We start from the raw sequence: 14,633 nt of genomic DNA, 5'->3' as shown, positions 1-14,633 counted from the left end.
GTCTTCCTGAAAGCTGGATGCCTCTGATAACTTCCTTGGAGCTCACAAGAGATGTTGATCAGATGAGTTTGGAAGAACTCATAAGCATACTGAAGTGTCATGAACTGAAGCGTGCTGAACATCAGGATCAGAAGAAGAAGTCTATAGCCTTGAAATCCAAATCTGAAAAGGCTAAAGCTCTCCAAGCTGAAGAAGAAGAATCTGAAGAAAACTCTGAAGATTCTGATGAAGATGAGCTAACCTTGATCTCCAGAAAGCTCAACCGCATCTGGAAGCACAGGCAGAGCAAGTACAGAGGCTCTGGAAAGACTAAAGGAAAGAATGAATCCTCTTCTGGTCAGAAGAAGGCTTCATTAAAGGAAGTCACATGCTTTGAATGCAAAGAATCAGGGCACTACAAGAGTGATTGTCCTAAGCTGAAAAAGGACAAGAAGCCAAAGAAGCATTTCAAAGCTAAGAAAGGCCTCATGGTGACTTTTGATGAATCAGAGTCAGAGGATGTTGACTCTGATGGAGAAGTTGAGATGCAATAAAGTAACACAAGAAAGGGGGGTTTGAATTGTGTTCTTGAAAATTGCTTTTTAAGACTTAGTTTTATGAAAAGAATATTAGTTCTTAGGCAAAACGTTTAAGAGTGACTTTTCACAAACTGTTTAGTGCAGCGGAAGTAAAACAGTACACAGAATAGAACGATCAGCACTCAAAGATTTATACTGGTTCACCCTAAACGATTGGGCTACGTCCAGTACTTGGCCACCACCAAGATTTTCACTAGCAAGTATCAAGGACTTCTCCAATACAAGTATTATCACGGACTTCTCAAAGTATAATCACGGACTTCTCCAAGTATTATCACAGACTTCTCCAAGTATTCTGTGTAACGCCCCGATTTCTCGAGTGTTACACAGTACCTAATTAACCAATTTTCGTAAAGAGTTTTCGTCGATTCACTTAATAATCTTGAATTAATGATAAAAGTTCAATTTTACAAAATTCTCGAAACTTAACCATTTCAAACTTGCGGAAATAATCATCAACGTAAACCTCAAACTTTATTAATCATTGAAAAAAGTATGAAATAAATATCCGGAAGAAAACTTCAAGGTAAATTACATCAAGTTAAACTATCTCAACTAAAATAAAGTAATGGTTCAATACTTCCAAAACTCGGTACTCTCAACCCAAAAGAAAAATGGATGTCTCACAACCCAACCATATCCTTGGCCCCTTCCTCTTTAACTTCTTCCTCTTCATCAGAAGTGTAGTCGTCATCCGTAGTGGCTCGTCACGTAGCATCAACTCCCAAGAATGAGTCGTCGCCATTATCTTCACGACCATCTCCCCCCCCCCAAATAAACACATAGCAAACAAGCAGGGTCAGGTCCAACAAAAAGAATGATAATGACAAAATCAACAACAACATAATATAAGTACATTATATGTCTTTTGTAACGCCCCGATTTCTCGAGTGTTACACAGTAACTAATTAACCAATTTTCGTAAAGAGTTTTCGTCGATTCACTTACTAATCTTCAATTAATGACAAACCTTTCATTTTACGAAAACTCTTGAAACATAACCTTTCCAAAAACACGCGGAAGTAACCAACATCGTAAAACTTTTTAAATAACCAACTGTAAAGAGTACGAATCAAAGGCCTGAATGAAAATAAAGATTACATCAAAACTTGTTCATTCGAATTTAAGCAATAAAATTGTTCGATACCAACACTTCGGAAACTCTCAACCCCAACAGAAAACAAAAGACTCTCAACCCAAACCCTATTCCTTAGCCTCTTCCTCTTCCTCTGAAGTGTAGTCGTCCTCCGGTATTGGCACGTCACGTAGCATCAACTCCCAAGAATGAGTCATCGCCATTATCTTCACGACCATCTACCCCCCCCCCCCAAATAAACACATAGCAAACAAGCAGGGTCAGGTCCAACAAAAGAATGATAATGACAAAATCAACAACAACATATATAATATAAGTACATTATATGTCTTTTATGGGAAAGAGTCAGTTACTAACGGAATCTCACTTCACACAACCCACCAAAACTTCCATGGCCATCTCCGTGCTTCCGCAGAGGCACGGTTATCACGGTGACCGCAGTCAACCAAATCACGTGGAGCCGCAATGATCCACAAAAGTTCACGGTGACCGCAGTCAACCAAATCACGTGAAGCCACACCGGCCCACAAGGATCACGGGAGACCGCAGTCAACCCAAATAACTCCCTCGCGTGCAAGGTACCATCGTTCTCATGGTCCATAGTCTCACTAGACCTATGACCGTTTTATCACATTTACTTGCAAGCGAGTTATAAATTCATTCTCTTGGTGTTTAAGGCTCTAATGTCAATCCTAGAGTCTTATGAGTTAATATCGTATCAGATTACAACGTCAAGAAATAACAGTCACACTAGGAGGAATTACAGCTGGGTGAGCGACCTCCTAAACAAGTCACAACTAAACTTCATGCAAAGCATAGAAATAATCAGGGCCTCCCAAATTCACAAATTATTTACAAATTCCAGAGGCTCAGTTTACAGATATCATCATATAAAAATCTCACAAAGGTCCCTAATCACATGTTACTAACATTTCCAACAATTTCTCAAATTTAGTGTTTTTGGACAACAGGTGCAGCGTGTACTAAAACTGGTCTACAGACCGCAATACTTAGCCACAAAATTCACATGATACATGAATGGAAAGATAATTCGAAACTCTACACTTTTATAGTTTATCACTTTTCCATTTGAGATCCAGAACTAGGTGATATTAGGCCTTAAAGCTTGCTGTCCGGTATAGGAAGAACAGCAGGTGCAACAGTCACTAAGATCGACCTCCAGACCTCATTACTAGACCAAAAATTATGTTCTTTATATGCATAGAAAGCCAATTCGAAAATCTACAATTTTCCAGTTTATCCCTTTTTCATTTGAGACCCCGAATTAGGTGTAATTAAGCTCCAAAACTCGCTGTCCAGTACAGGAAACTGGCAGAGATACTTTTGCCTTCAAATTAATTTTTCAACCATTCAAGTCCCAGAGTTTTAAACCATATTCCAGCAGCAAGAACCACATATCATATATCATATATCATGCTTAAATTTCCAGAACCAAGATAACCATCAATTCTAGCACAAAAGGCAGATCTAAGCATATAAATCTTCAATCATTTTAATCAAGCAAAGTCATAGAAGAAACGGTAGTTGTAGTGATGATTAATGGAGAATCATGGCATCAACATTTCATCTCAAATCAGAAGCAAAACATCAAGATCTCAAGGCAGAAAAAAAACAGCAAGCATCATGAACACAAAACTCTTGCAAAAGCAATCATGTTCATGGCTTTTCTCATAGTAAAACATGGCAAATACCCTAGGCAATCTACCCAATCCTAGGACCAGCCCTTACCTTTGTCCTTATGTAACACCCCGATTTCGGTGGCGTCACTTTAGTTACCAAAAGTAAACTTAATGCGGAAAAACGTGAAATATTTTTTTTTCGATAATAACTAAGACAAGACTGAATTAAATAAAACCCAACAATAACAATAATCAGAACTAATATACAATATATAAACAGCCCCCGCTGTAGTAGTAACCTCGTCACGAGTAAACCTCCAGTGACGGAAAGAAAAGTGTAACGCCCGAAGGCAAAAGGTACAATCCACAAGAAAGGTCAAGTGTCCGCAACACCATCCCTCAAAACTGAGAATAAGCTGGCCCATCGGCCTGAAGCAAGACCTCCTAAGTCCAACCAACTCTCTGTGATTCTCGTAAAGAATCACACAAAAAGCTATAGGTGGGAAACTACCCTGTCCCCAAAGAAAACAAATGATGTTCAGAGCTAAGACTCTACTCCTACACTAATCCCATCTCGAGGAGCTCACACCAGCACTAAAACCTACATGCTAGCATGATCGTCGCCCGAATCTAAATCCAGAACGACCTAGTCTATGTACACCATCCGTCCTCCTCTCGCTACCGCGATACGCTCCAGTTCCCGCATCTCAACCCTAGTTCCTCCCGAAGGATGAACCATCATGAATCAGCCCGCCAAAGACATCTGACAAAGGGCGTTTGTTCGCCAAAGCACACACAGAAGACGCGAGGGTCAACTCCAAAGAATTATGTAAATAATAGCACCAATAAATATAAATAAGATAATAGCCACTTAGGCTTATAACTAGGGATGACATCCTAGGGTTGCATATTTCCACGAAGAATATAACGACTGTAAATCACAGTTAACATGCATCAAGTAGAACTAACAAGTATCAAACACACTCATCAACTATGTCAGTATGCATGTTGCATGAAATGATATGCAGGTTAACCCAGTCAACCAATATGCAATCCGGAACGGATGGACATCAACGGATCAGCCCTTCACCAGCCACGGTGGTGCCATTTCGGCCCGCGTGCCTCTAACACCACACAAAGGTAGTCAGATCAGCCGTAACCCGTAGGTCTGCCATTTCGGTCTGCTACCAGAGACGTTTACAAACGCTCTTTCACGGAAATCCGGGTCTTATGACCATTTTGGAATCCGACGAGGTCCAGAGTACGTCCTGTGTCAATACCCCATTAATGTTGCATGAATGCAGGATGATTAGTCAACCAACGTCTCCGATCTCACTCGACACGTCGCCACGTGTTCTAGGTAAATTAAAGTTTCTAAAAGCTTACCCTAAGGTAAAGTCGATTCTGCGACAAAATACAATAATCATAAAATGAGTGCAACCACTCACGATGACTCTTCGGGTCATCAATGCTCTCACGAAGTCTCACGCTTCAGTGAAGTTTCATGCTCTCACAAGGTCTCACGCCTCAGTGGAGTTCCATGCTTTCCACAAGGTCTCACGCCTCAGTGGAGTATCCCGCATTCACAAGGTCTCACGCCTCAGTGAAGCTTCATGCTGTTCACGAGGTCTCACGCCTCAGTGAAGGTCCATGCTTTCCACAAGGTCTCACGCCTCAGTGGAGTATCACGCATTCACAAGGTCTCACGCCTCAGTGAAGCTTCTCGGCTCATCCCTTGGATGGCTAAACAAACTGCTCCCAGAGCGAATGAGTATCAACATACTCAGAACTCACAATCTTTCTCAACCCTTGGATCCGACGACACTTCTCGCTTTCCACAACTAAGATTCAATCCTCAACTTGCACTCGAGATTGTTATCATTATTTAAAGGTTTAGAGGTTTTTTAATGTCTTATGAATTTTCCTTATAAAATAATATCCTTTTAGTCTTATCGCAAATCTTATGAGTCTTCAACATCCACCAAAATCCCAATTAACTCCCCGAGAATGTCTCGATCCATCATAACCATAACAAGGCCCGAACTCCGTTCGTCCCGTCAAACTTTCTCAAACTCTCAAAATAAAATCGGCATGACTTGCCCGTATTTCTCACTCCTCAGTACCACAGATATATGTGAAATAATATAGTTAAATAAGCGCAATCCAATAAGCATAAACAGCATATTCCAACACATCCTAGATTAATCATTTAGCACATAACATGCGAATCATTTAGCACACAATATCAAGGCATCATGAAATTAACAAGCTCGGCCGAAGCCTCAGAAATCATTTCAGACATTTAGCAATTAAGTGCATAACACATAAATCAAGTCGAATTCGTCGACACCTAAAACATTATCTAGTAATTCAGAGAGCAGCCCTCACCTGCAGATTCTCCAGGATTATCTTCTAATTCTTCCTCACAAGCAAAGCGTTGCTCCGATTAATCCTCACAAGCCCACTCTTCCTTCGATTGACATTCCTCAAAAGTTCCTTTAAAGCAAAGTCACAGAAATACTATCAGAATCTATCGAGAACTAAGCTATCGATACTTACTAAGGTTACACGAAGTAATCTATACTCTAAGGTACGATAATCTAGCGCGAAAGACAAGTTTTCGGAAAAGGAAATTTTCCTCCTCCCCCTTAATAGGGCTCGGCCACTTTAGGTAATTATGGGGCTCGATTTTTCTTCGATCAAACTTGGTTCCTATGCTATCATTAGCCGTAACTAAGGGTATTCTGAACTCGGAAAAATTATCGGATCGAAAACTGTCGCAGGGGTATTTTGGTCATGATTTTTAACTTAGAAATTTCAAAACTGAAATCCCAAAAACCAAATTTTGCAGGGACGTTACTAACGACGTTTATGACAACTAATCCTACTAACACTAAGCTAAGGCGATAGTTTTTAGCCTAAAGGTTGAAGCTTTACCTCAAAAACTCCAAAAATGGGTATTTAAGGCAAAAATTGATTCCGGCGGAATTCCGGCGACATAACGGAAAATCTAATCCGGCAGAAGTGATCTTGGGCACATATAGAAGAGGTTTAGAATCAGAAATGAAAGATTCAGGATAGTTTTGCAAAAACCCATAAACTATCCACTCAGAAAACTCTACAGAAAAGCTATGGAAAAAGCGATCGGAGGTAAGGATTAGCGACTATACCTCGAAACCTTGAAGCAGCAACTGATTAATCAACGATCAAGCAAGGATTGAACAAAATCTTCTTCTCCTCCTCTCCTCTCAAACTCGCGGCCTCCTTGGATGAAATGGGTAAGATATTTGTTTTTTCTCATTTCTTGGCTATATATAGAGGTCGGCAAAACGCGGGAAAATGAAAGTTTCGCGAATCTGATTTTTCCGGCGTCATTCTCCGTGAATTAATAGATATGTTTTGGCAAAAGAATTCCAAAACTATAAAGAGGTCTCCTTGTATTTTTGGCAACTAATGCATAGTCGGTATAAAACTATTTTACCCGATAAGTTGCTTTTTGCATCGAATGTCGGAATAGAAAACTTCCTTCTGAAGAAAGATTGAAATCATCAAGAAAAATGGGTGTACGCGTGTGGAATATTCATTTGAAGCTCTGAATAGAAAAAGTCTTCATTGTCGAGAAATTCTAGGGTTTTGAAATACCAGGGATTCGGTTTCGGCAAACTTCCGATGATTGGAATCGGACGTTCGTAGATCCTAGAGTTTCGCCTCGAAACGATTGTGATATATGGAAAAAGAGAAGTGCTAACATTTCTCTGAAGATTTTTGGAATTAACTTCCGTCGTGCCTAAAAGTGAAAATTAGCTATATACTAGGGTTTCTGACCTAGGTTAAGCGTATAACGATCGTACTATAACTTTTATCGATCATGATGTAATCCTTTGACTTTTCCTGAACTTTCTCCTTCATAAATTTATTTCATTTGGTAAACTCTAGTTCAGGTTTCCTTTCACAATACATCAACCCTAATCGTAAATGGAAATCTCTTCCACTGATCCTTAGCTTAAAATCTTGGGTCTTACACCTTAGGCTTGAAGAAAAGATGAAATTGAAGAGCAAGGTTCTGGTTTCTCTCCTCTTCTCCCACGCGTGACCTTCCTCTCTCCCTCTCGCTCGCGAACTCCTTCTCCCTCTTGTGCGAACACGTCGACGGTGGTGGGGCATGGGACGGTGACGGCTAGGGTGCAAGGGGAAAGTTTCTCTCACTCTTTCTCCTCTGTTTTACGTGTTTCAGAAGTGCACCAGGTTTCTTTCTTCAGAATAGTGTGAAAAGAAACCCCTTTCCCCCCCAAAACCCTACATAGCCCGCGTCCCCTCTCTCCCTCTCTTGGGCTAGGGTTTGTTTTCCTTCAAGCCCGACCCAAGTCAAAACCCTTGACCCCATCACTTAAGAACTTACTCAGGTCTGAAACTAATCAAAACCCTCAGCCCTTTTTAGTAATATCACGATCACACTCGGAATTGAAAGGAAACAAAACAATTAAATTCGCTGGTACTGTACAGCCAGGACCATCGTCACTAAACCGATGATATCTCGAGCTACAGAGGTCGGAATGACCTGATTCCACTTCGAGAATTTTCTAGACTTAAAGGGCTACAACTCTCATTAAGGAAGTTTGCCCAAATGAAATCGATAAGACCCTCTAAAAATTCACACAAGTTGACAGTTCTAATCTGCCAGTTATCAAACATAGCCAAAAACTTCAATTTTATTCAAACTTCCATAAAATTGTTCCAAATTGAACTTAGGGCCTTACAATACCACCCCCCTTAAAATAGTTTCGCCCTCGAAACTTAAGGGTTTACAAACAAATCGGGGTGTGACTCCCTCATCTTATCCTCTAACTCCCAGGTCGCGTCACCAGTCTCTTGGTTCCACACGACCTTCCCTAAAGGCACCTCCTTGTTTCTTAAGCGCTTTATGCTTCGGTCGACGATCCTGATGGGTGGCACCTCCATTGTCAGATCATCTCTCAGCTGTATGTTGTCTGGCGTAATCACATGCGAATCATCTGCCATGTACTTCCGCAACTGCGACACATGAAGAACGTCATGGATGTTGGATAGAAACGGTGGTAGGGCGATCCTGTACGCCACCGGTCCAACTCGCTCCGTGATCTGGTACGGCCCAATAAACTTCGGAGTAAGCTTCTTGGACTTGATTGCCCTTCCGACACCTGTCATCAGGGTAACCCGCAAGAAGACATGGTCTCCGGCCTGAAATTCCAACTCCTTCCGTCGGTTGTCGGCGTAACTCTTTTGGCGACTCTGCGCGGTTCTCATCTTTTCCTGAATTCTCCTGACTTCCTCGGTGGTCTGTTGCACCAATTCCGGGCCAATCACCAAATTTTCCCCATCTTGATGCCAGCATAAGGGCGTACGACACCTCCGACCGTACAAAGCTTCGTAAGGTGCCATGCCGATGCTCGCATGGAAACTATTGTTGTAAGTGAATTCGATCAATGGCAGCATCTCATCCCAACTGCCCTTGTGATCCAACACACAGGCCCGTAGCAAATCTTCCAGCGACTGGATTGTCCTCTCTGTCTGCCCATCGGTTTGGGGATGATAGGCAGAGCTCAACCTCAACTTAGTTCCGAGGGCCTGCTGCAAGGCTCCCTAAAAGTGAGAGGTAAACCTCGGATCTCTGTCTGACACGATGCTGGTCGGTACACCATGTAGACGCACAACCTCAGCCACATAAATCTCCGCCAATTTCTCCACCTTGTACTTCTGGTTGATCGGGATAAAATGAGCGGTCTTTGTCAAACGATCAACAACAACCCAAATTGCATCGAACTTCCTCCGAGTTAAAGGTAAAGCCGTCACGAAGTCCATAGAAATACTGTCCCACTTCCACTCTGGGACATCTAGTGGTTGCAGCTTCCCTGCGGGCTTCTGATGCTCTACCTTCGCCTTCTGACATGTCAGGCAAGTAGAAACATACTTAGCAACCTGCTTCTTCATCCCAAGCCACCAGAAGTGAAGTTTCAAGTTCTGATACATCTTGTTCATTCCGGGATGGATACTCAGTCTACTCTTGTGTCCTTCATCCAGGATCAATCTTCTCATCTCTGCATCGTCAGGCACACATATCCGTCCCTTGCATCGCAGAATATTGTCATTCCCAATAGAGAACTCTGGTGCCTTTCCCTGAGTCACACGATCTCGCCACTCAGCTATCCCTTCATCAGTCTCTTGTCTAGACTTGATCTCTTCCAAAAGTCCACTTGACACCGTCACCATTCCGAAACTCAGCCTTCCTGGTGCGAGCTTAACGTCCAAGCTCAGATCTCGGAAAGCCTCCAACAGTTCTAACTCCTTGACCATCATTGAGGACACATGTATAGCCTTCCGGCTGAGAGCGTCGGCTACGACATTGCTTTTCCCCGGATGGTACTGTAGAGTGAACTCATAGTCCTGAAGGAATTCCATCCACCTCCGCTGCCTCATGTTCAGATCCTTCTGATCAAATAAGTACTTTAAACTCTTATGATCGTTGTAGATCGTGAACGTACTGCCATAGAGATAGTGTCTCCAAATCTTGAGAGCATAAACTATGGCAGCCAACTCCAAGTCATGTGTGGGGTAGTTCTTCTCATGAGTCTTCAACTCCCTTGAAGCATAAGCAATTGCTTTCTTATCTTGCATCATTACACAACCCAAACCATTGTGTGACGCATCACAGTACACGTCATAAGGTTCTCCTTCCTTAGGTAAAGCTAGTATGGGTGCGGTGGTCAGCCGCTTCTTCAACTCCTGGAGACTAGCCTCACACTTCTCCGTCCACGCAAACGGTTGATTCTTCTTTGTCAACTGGGTCAACGGCGAAGTCAACTTTGCGTAATCTTTGACGAATCGTCTATAGTAGCCAGCAAGCCCAACAAAGCTTCTGATGTCGCTTGCCGTCTTAGGTTGCTCCCATGACAGAATCGTCTCGATCTTGCTAGGGTCCACTACCACACCCTGACTTGATATGACATGCCCCAAAAATTTCACCTCCTCCATCCAGAACTCACACTTTGAGCCGTTAGCATATAGCTGTTTCTCTCGCAACACGTCCAACACCTGGCGTAGATGCTCCTCATGTTCCTCTCTACTCTTCGAGTAGATTAGGATGTCATCGATGAATACCACCACGAACTTGTCCAGGAATGGTCTGAACACTCTGTTCATGTAGTCCATAAACACTGCGGGTGCATTAGTAACCCCAAACGGCATCACAAGATATTCATAATGCCTGTATCGAGTCCTGAATGCGGTCTTCTGGATGTCAGATTCCTTGACTCGGATCTGATGGTATCCTGACTTAAGATCTATCTTCGAGAAGATCACCGCTCCTCTAAGTTGATCGATTAAGTCGTCTATCCGAGGCATCAGATAACGATTCTTCACGATCACTTTGTTGAGTTGTCGGTAGTCCACACATAGTCTGGACCTTCCATCCTTCTGCTTCACCAACAGCACTGGTGCACACAAACGCACACAGGCGTACACCTTGGGCGCAAAAGGGATTCCAAAGCCCACTCTTCCTTCGATTGACATTCCATCAATCGATCCAGAGTTCAAACATCTTAATATAATCAAACACTTAGTCTCAAGTATCACGGCAATGATACTAACTACAGACAATCTCACAGCCAAACAAACATCTTAGCAAACAAGTCTACCCAATCTCACCGTGAAGCCTTGAAAACACTTTTATCAAAAACAAAAACACAAAGAGTTCGGAAACTCGTAAGCCCAAAACCCTTAGCGCTCTGGTTTCTCAACCGGAGCTCTGATACCACAATGTAACGCCCCGATTTCTCGAGTGTTACACAGTAACTAATTAACCAATTTTCGTAAAGAGTTTTCGTCGATTCACTTACTAATCTTCAATTAATGACAAACCTTTCATTTTACGAAAACTCTTGAAACATAACCTTTCCAAAAACACGCGGAAGTAACCAACATCGTAAAACTTTTTAAATAACCAACTGTAAAGAGTACGAATCAAAGGCCTGAATGAAAATAAAGATTACATCAAAACTTGTTCATTCGAATTTAAGCAATAAAATTGTTCGATACCAACACTTCGGAAACTCTCAACCCCAACAAAAAACAAAAGACTCTCAACCCAAACCCTATTCCTTAGCCTCTTCCTCTTCCTCTGAAGTGTAGTCGTCCTCCGGTATTGGCACGTCACGTAGCATCAACTCCCAAGAATGAGTCATCGCCATTATCTTCACGACCATCTACCCCCCCCAAATAAACACATAGCAAACAAGCAGGGTCAGGTCCAACAAAAGAATGATAATGACAAAATCAACAACAACATATATAATATAAGTACATTATATGTCTTTTATGGGAAAGAGTCAGTTACTAACGGAATCTCACTTCACACAACCCACCAAAACTTCCATGGCCATCTTCGTGCTTCCGCAGAGGCACGGTTATCACGGTGACCGCAGTCAACCAAATCACGTGGAGCCGCAATGATCCACAAAAGTTCACGGTGACCGCAGTCAACCAAATCACGTGAAGCCACACCGGCCCACAAGGTTCACGGGAGACCGCAGTCAACCCAAATAACTCCCTCGCGTGCAAGGTACCATCGTTCTCATGGTCCATAGTCTCACTAGACCTATGACCGTTTTATCACATTTACTTGCAAGCGAGTTATAAATTCATTCTCTTGGTGTTTAAGGCTCTAATGTCAATCCTAGAGTCTTATGAGTTAATATCGTATCAGATTACAACGTCAAGAAATAACAGTCACACTAGGAGGAATTACAGCTGGGTGAGCGACCTCCTAAACAAGTCACAACTAAACTTCATGCAAAGCATAGAAATAATCAGGGCCTCCCAAATTCACAAATTATTTACAAATTCCAGAGGCTCAGTTTACAGATATCATCATATAAAAATCTCACAAAGGTCCCTAATCACATGTTACTAACATTTCCAACAATTTCTCAAATTTAGTGTTTTTGGACAACAGGTGCAGCGTGTACTAAAACTGGTCTACAGACCGCAATACTTAGCCACAAAATTCACATGATACATGACTGGAAAGATAATTCGAAACTCTACACTTTTATAGTTTATCACTTTTCCATTTGAGATCCAGAATTAGGTGATATTAGGCCTTAAAGCTTGCTGTCCGGTACAGGAAGAACAGCAGGTGCAACAGTCACTAAGATCGACCTCCAGACCTCATTACTAGACCAAAAATTATGTTCTTTATATGCATAGAAAGCCAATTCGAAAATATACAATTTTCCAGTTTATCCCTTTTTCATTTGAGACCCCGAATTAGGTGTAATTAAGCTCCAAAACTCGCTGTCCAGTACAGGAAACTGGCAGAGATACTTTTGCCTTCAAATTAATTTTTCAACCATTCAAGTCCCAGAGTTTTAAACCATATTCCAGCAGCAAGAACCACATATCATATATCATATATCATGCTTAAATTTCCAGAACCAAGATAACCATCAATTCTAGCACAAAAGGCAGATCTAAGCATATAAATCTTCAATCATTTTAACCAAGCAAAGTCATAGAAGAAACGGTAGTTGTAGTGATGATTAATGGAGAATCATGGCATCAACATTTCATCTCAAATCAGAAGCAAAACATCAAGATCTCAAGGCAGAAAAAAAACAGCAAGCATCATGAACACAAAACTCTTGCAAAAGCAATCATGTTCATGGCTTTTCTCATAGTAAAACATGGCAAATACCCTAGGCAATCTACCCAATCCTAGGACCAGCCCTTACCTTTGTCCTTAGGCTTGAAGAAAAGATGAAATTGAAGAGCAAGGTTCTGGTTTCTCTCCTCTTCTCCCACGCGTGACCTTCCTCTCTCCCTCTCGCTCGCGAACTCCTTCTCCCTCTTGTGCGAACACGTCGACGGTGGTGGGGCTTGGGACGGTGACGGCTAGGGTGCAAGGGGAAATTTCTCTCACTCTTTCTCCTCTGTTTTACGTGTTTCAGAAGTGCACCAGGTTTCTTTCTTCAGAATAGTGTGAAAAGAAACCCCTTTCCCCCCCAAAACCCTACATAGCCCGCGTCCCCTCTCTCCCTCTCTTGGGCTAGGGTTTGTTTTCCTGCAAGCCCGACCCAAGTCAAAACCCTTGACCCCATCACTTAAGAACTTACTCAGGTCTGAAACTAATCAAAACCCTCAGCCCTTTTTAGTAATATCACGATCACACTCGGAATTGAAAGGAAACAAAACAATTAAATTCGCTGGTACTGTACAGCCAGGACCATCGTCACTAAACCGATGATATCTCGAGCTACAGAGGTCGGAATGACCTGATTCCACTTCGAGAATTTTCTAGACTTAAAGGGCTACAACTCTCATGAAGGAAGTTTGCCCAAATGAAATCGATAAGACCCTCTAAAAATTCACACAAGTTGACAGTTCTAATCTGCCAGTTATCAAACATAGCCAAAAACTTCAATTTTATTCAAACTTCCATAAAATTGTTCCAAATTGAACTTAGGGCCTTACATCTTTAATGGGAAAGAGTCAGTTACTAACGGAATCTCACATCACACAACCCACCAATCGTGCCTTGGCCAATCACTTACATCCGCAGATGTACAATCACGTGAAGCTGCAATACTTCACAAAAATCTCATGGTGACCGCAGTCAACCAAACATGTGGAGCCGCAATGATCCACAAAATCTCTAGGTGACCGCAGTCAACCTTTTCACGTGGAGACCAACAGTCAATCCACAATTCTCCCTCGCGTGCAAGCCCATCGTTCTCATGGACTATAGTCTACACTAGACCTATGCCCATGTTATTCACATTTACTTGCAAGCGAGTTAATTACATGTTTCTCTTTGTTTAAGTCTCTAAAGTCAACCTAGAGTCTTACATCAGCATCGCATAAATACAACAATTAAACGATCACAGACACATCGGGAATTACAGCTAGATGAGTGACCCTTTGAACAATTTCCAATAATATCACAATTCACGTAAGGCATAGCATAAACTTACACTTACGCATGGCACATCATGGCATAAATTATCAAATAAGGTAACATAAGCCTTATGCATGGAAAACAACACATTTTCGCAACTTAGCTTTTTGGACAGAAAAAACAACGTTCATTGAAACTGGTCTACAGAATGCGTCCTCCAACAAAAAATCATGTATAATATCTTTCTAGAAAGATATTTTAAAGATCTACAACTCTCTATTTAAAATTATTTTCATTTGAGCCCCAGAATTAGGTGATATTACTCCTTAAAGTTTCTGTCCGACACAGGGAAAAACAGCAGGTATGACAGTTACCCAAAACGACCTACAACA

Source organism: Lotus japonicus, chromosome 5, assembly GCF_012489685.1.
Source record: "Lotus japonicus ecotype B-129 chromosome 5, LjGifu_v1.2".
Lineage (NCBI taxonomy): Eukaryota > Viridiplantae > Streptophyta > Magnoliopsida > Fabales > Fabaceae > Lotus > Lotus japonicus.
The sequence above is the reverse complement of the archived record's forward strand: the minus strand, read 5'-3'. Positions refer to the sequence as shown.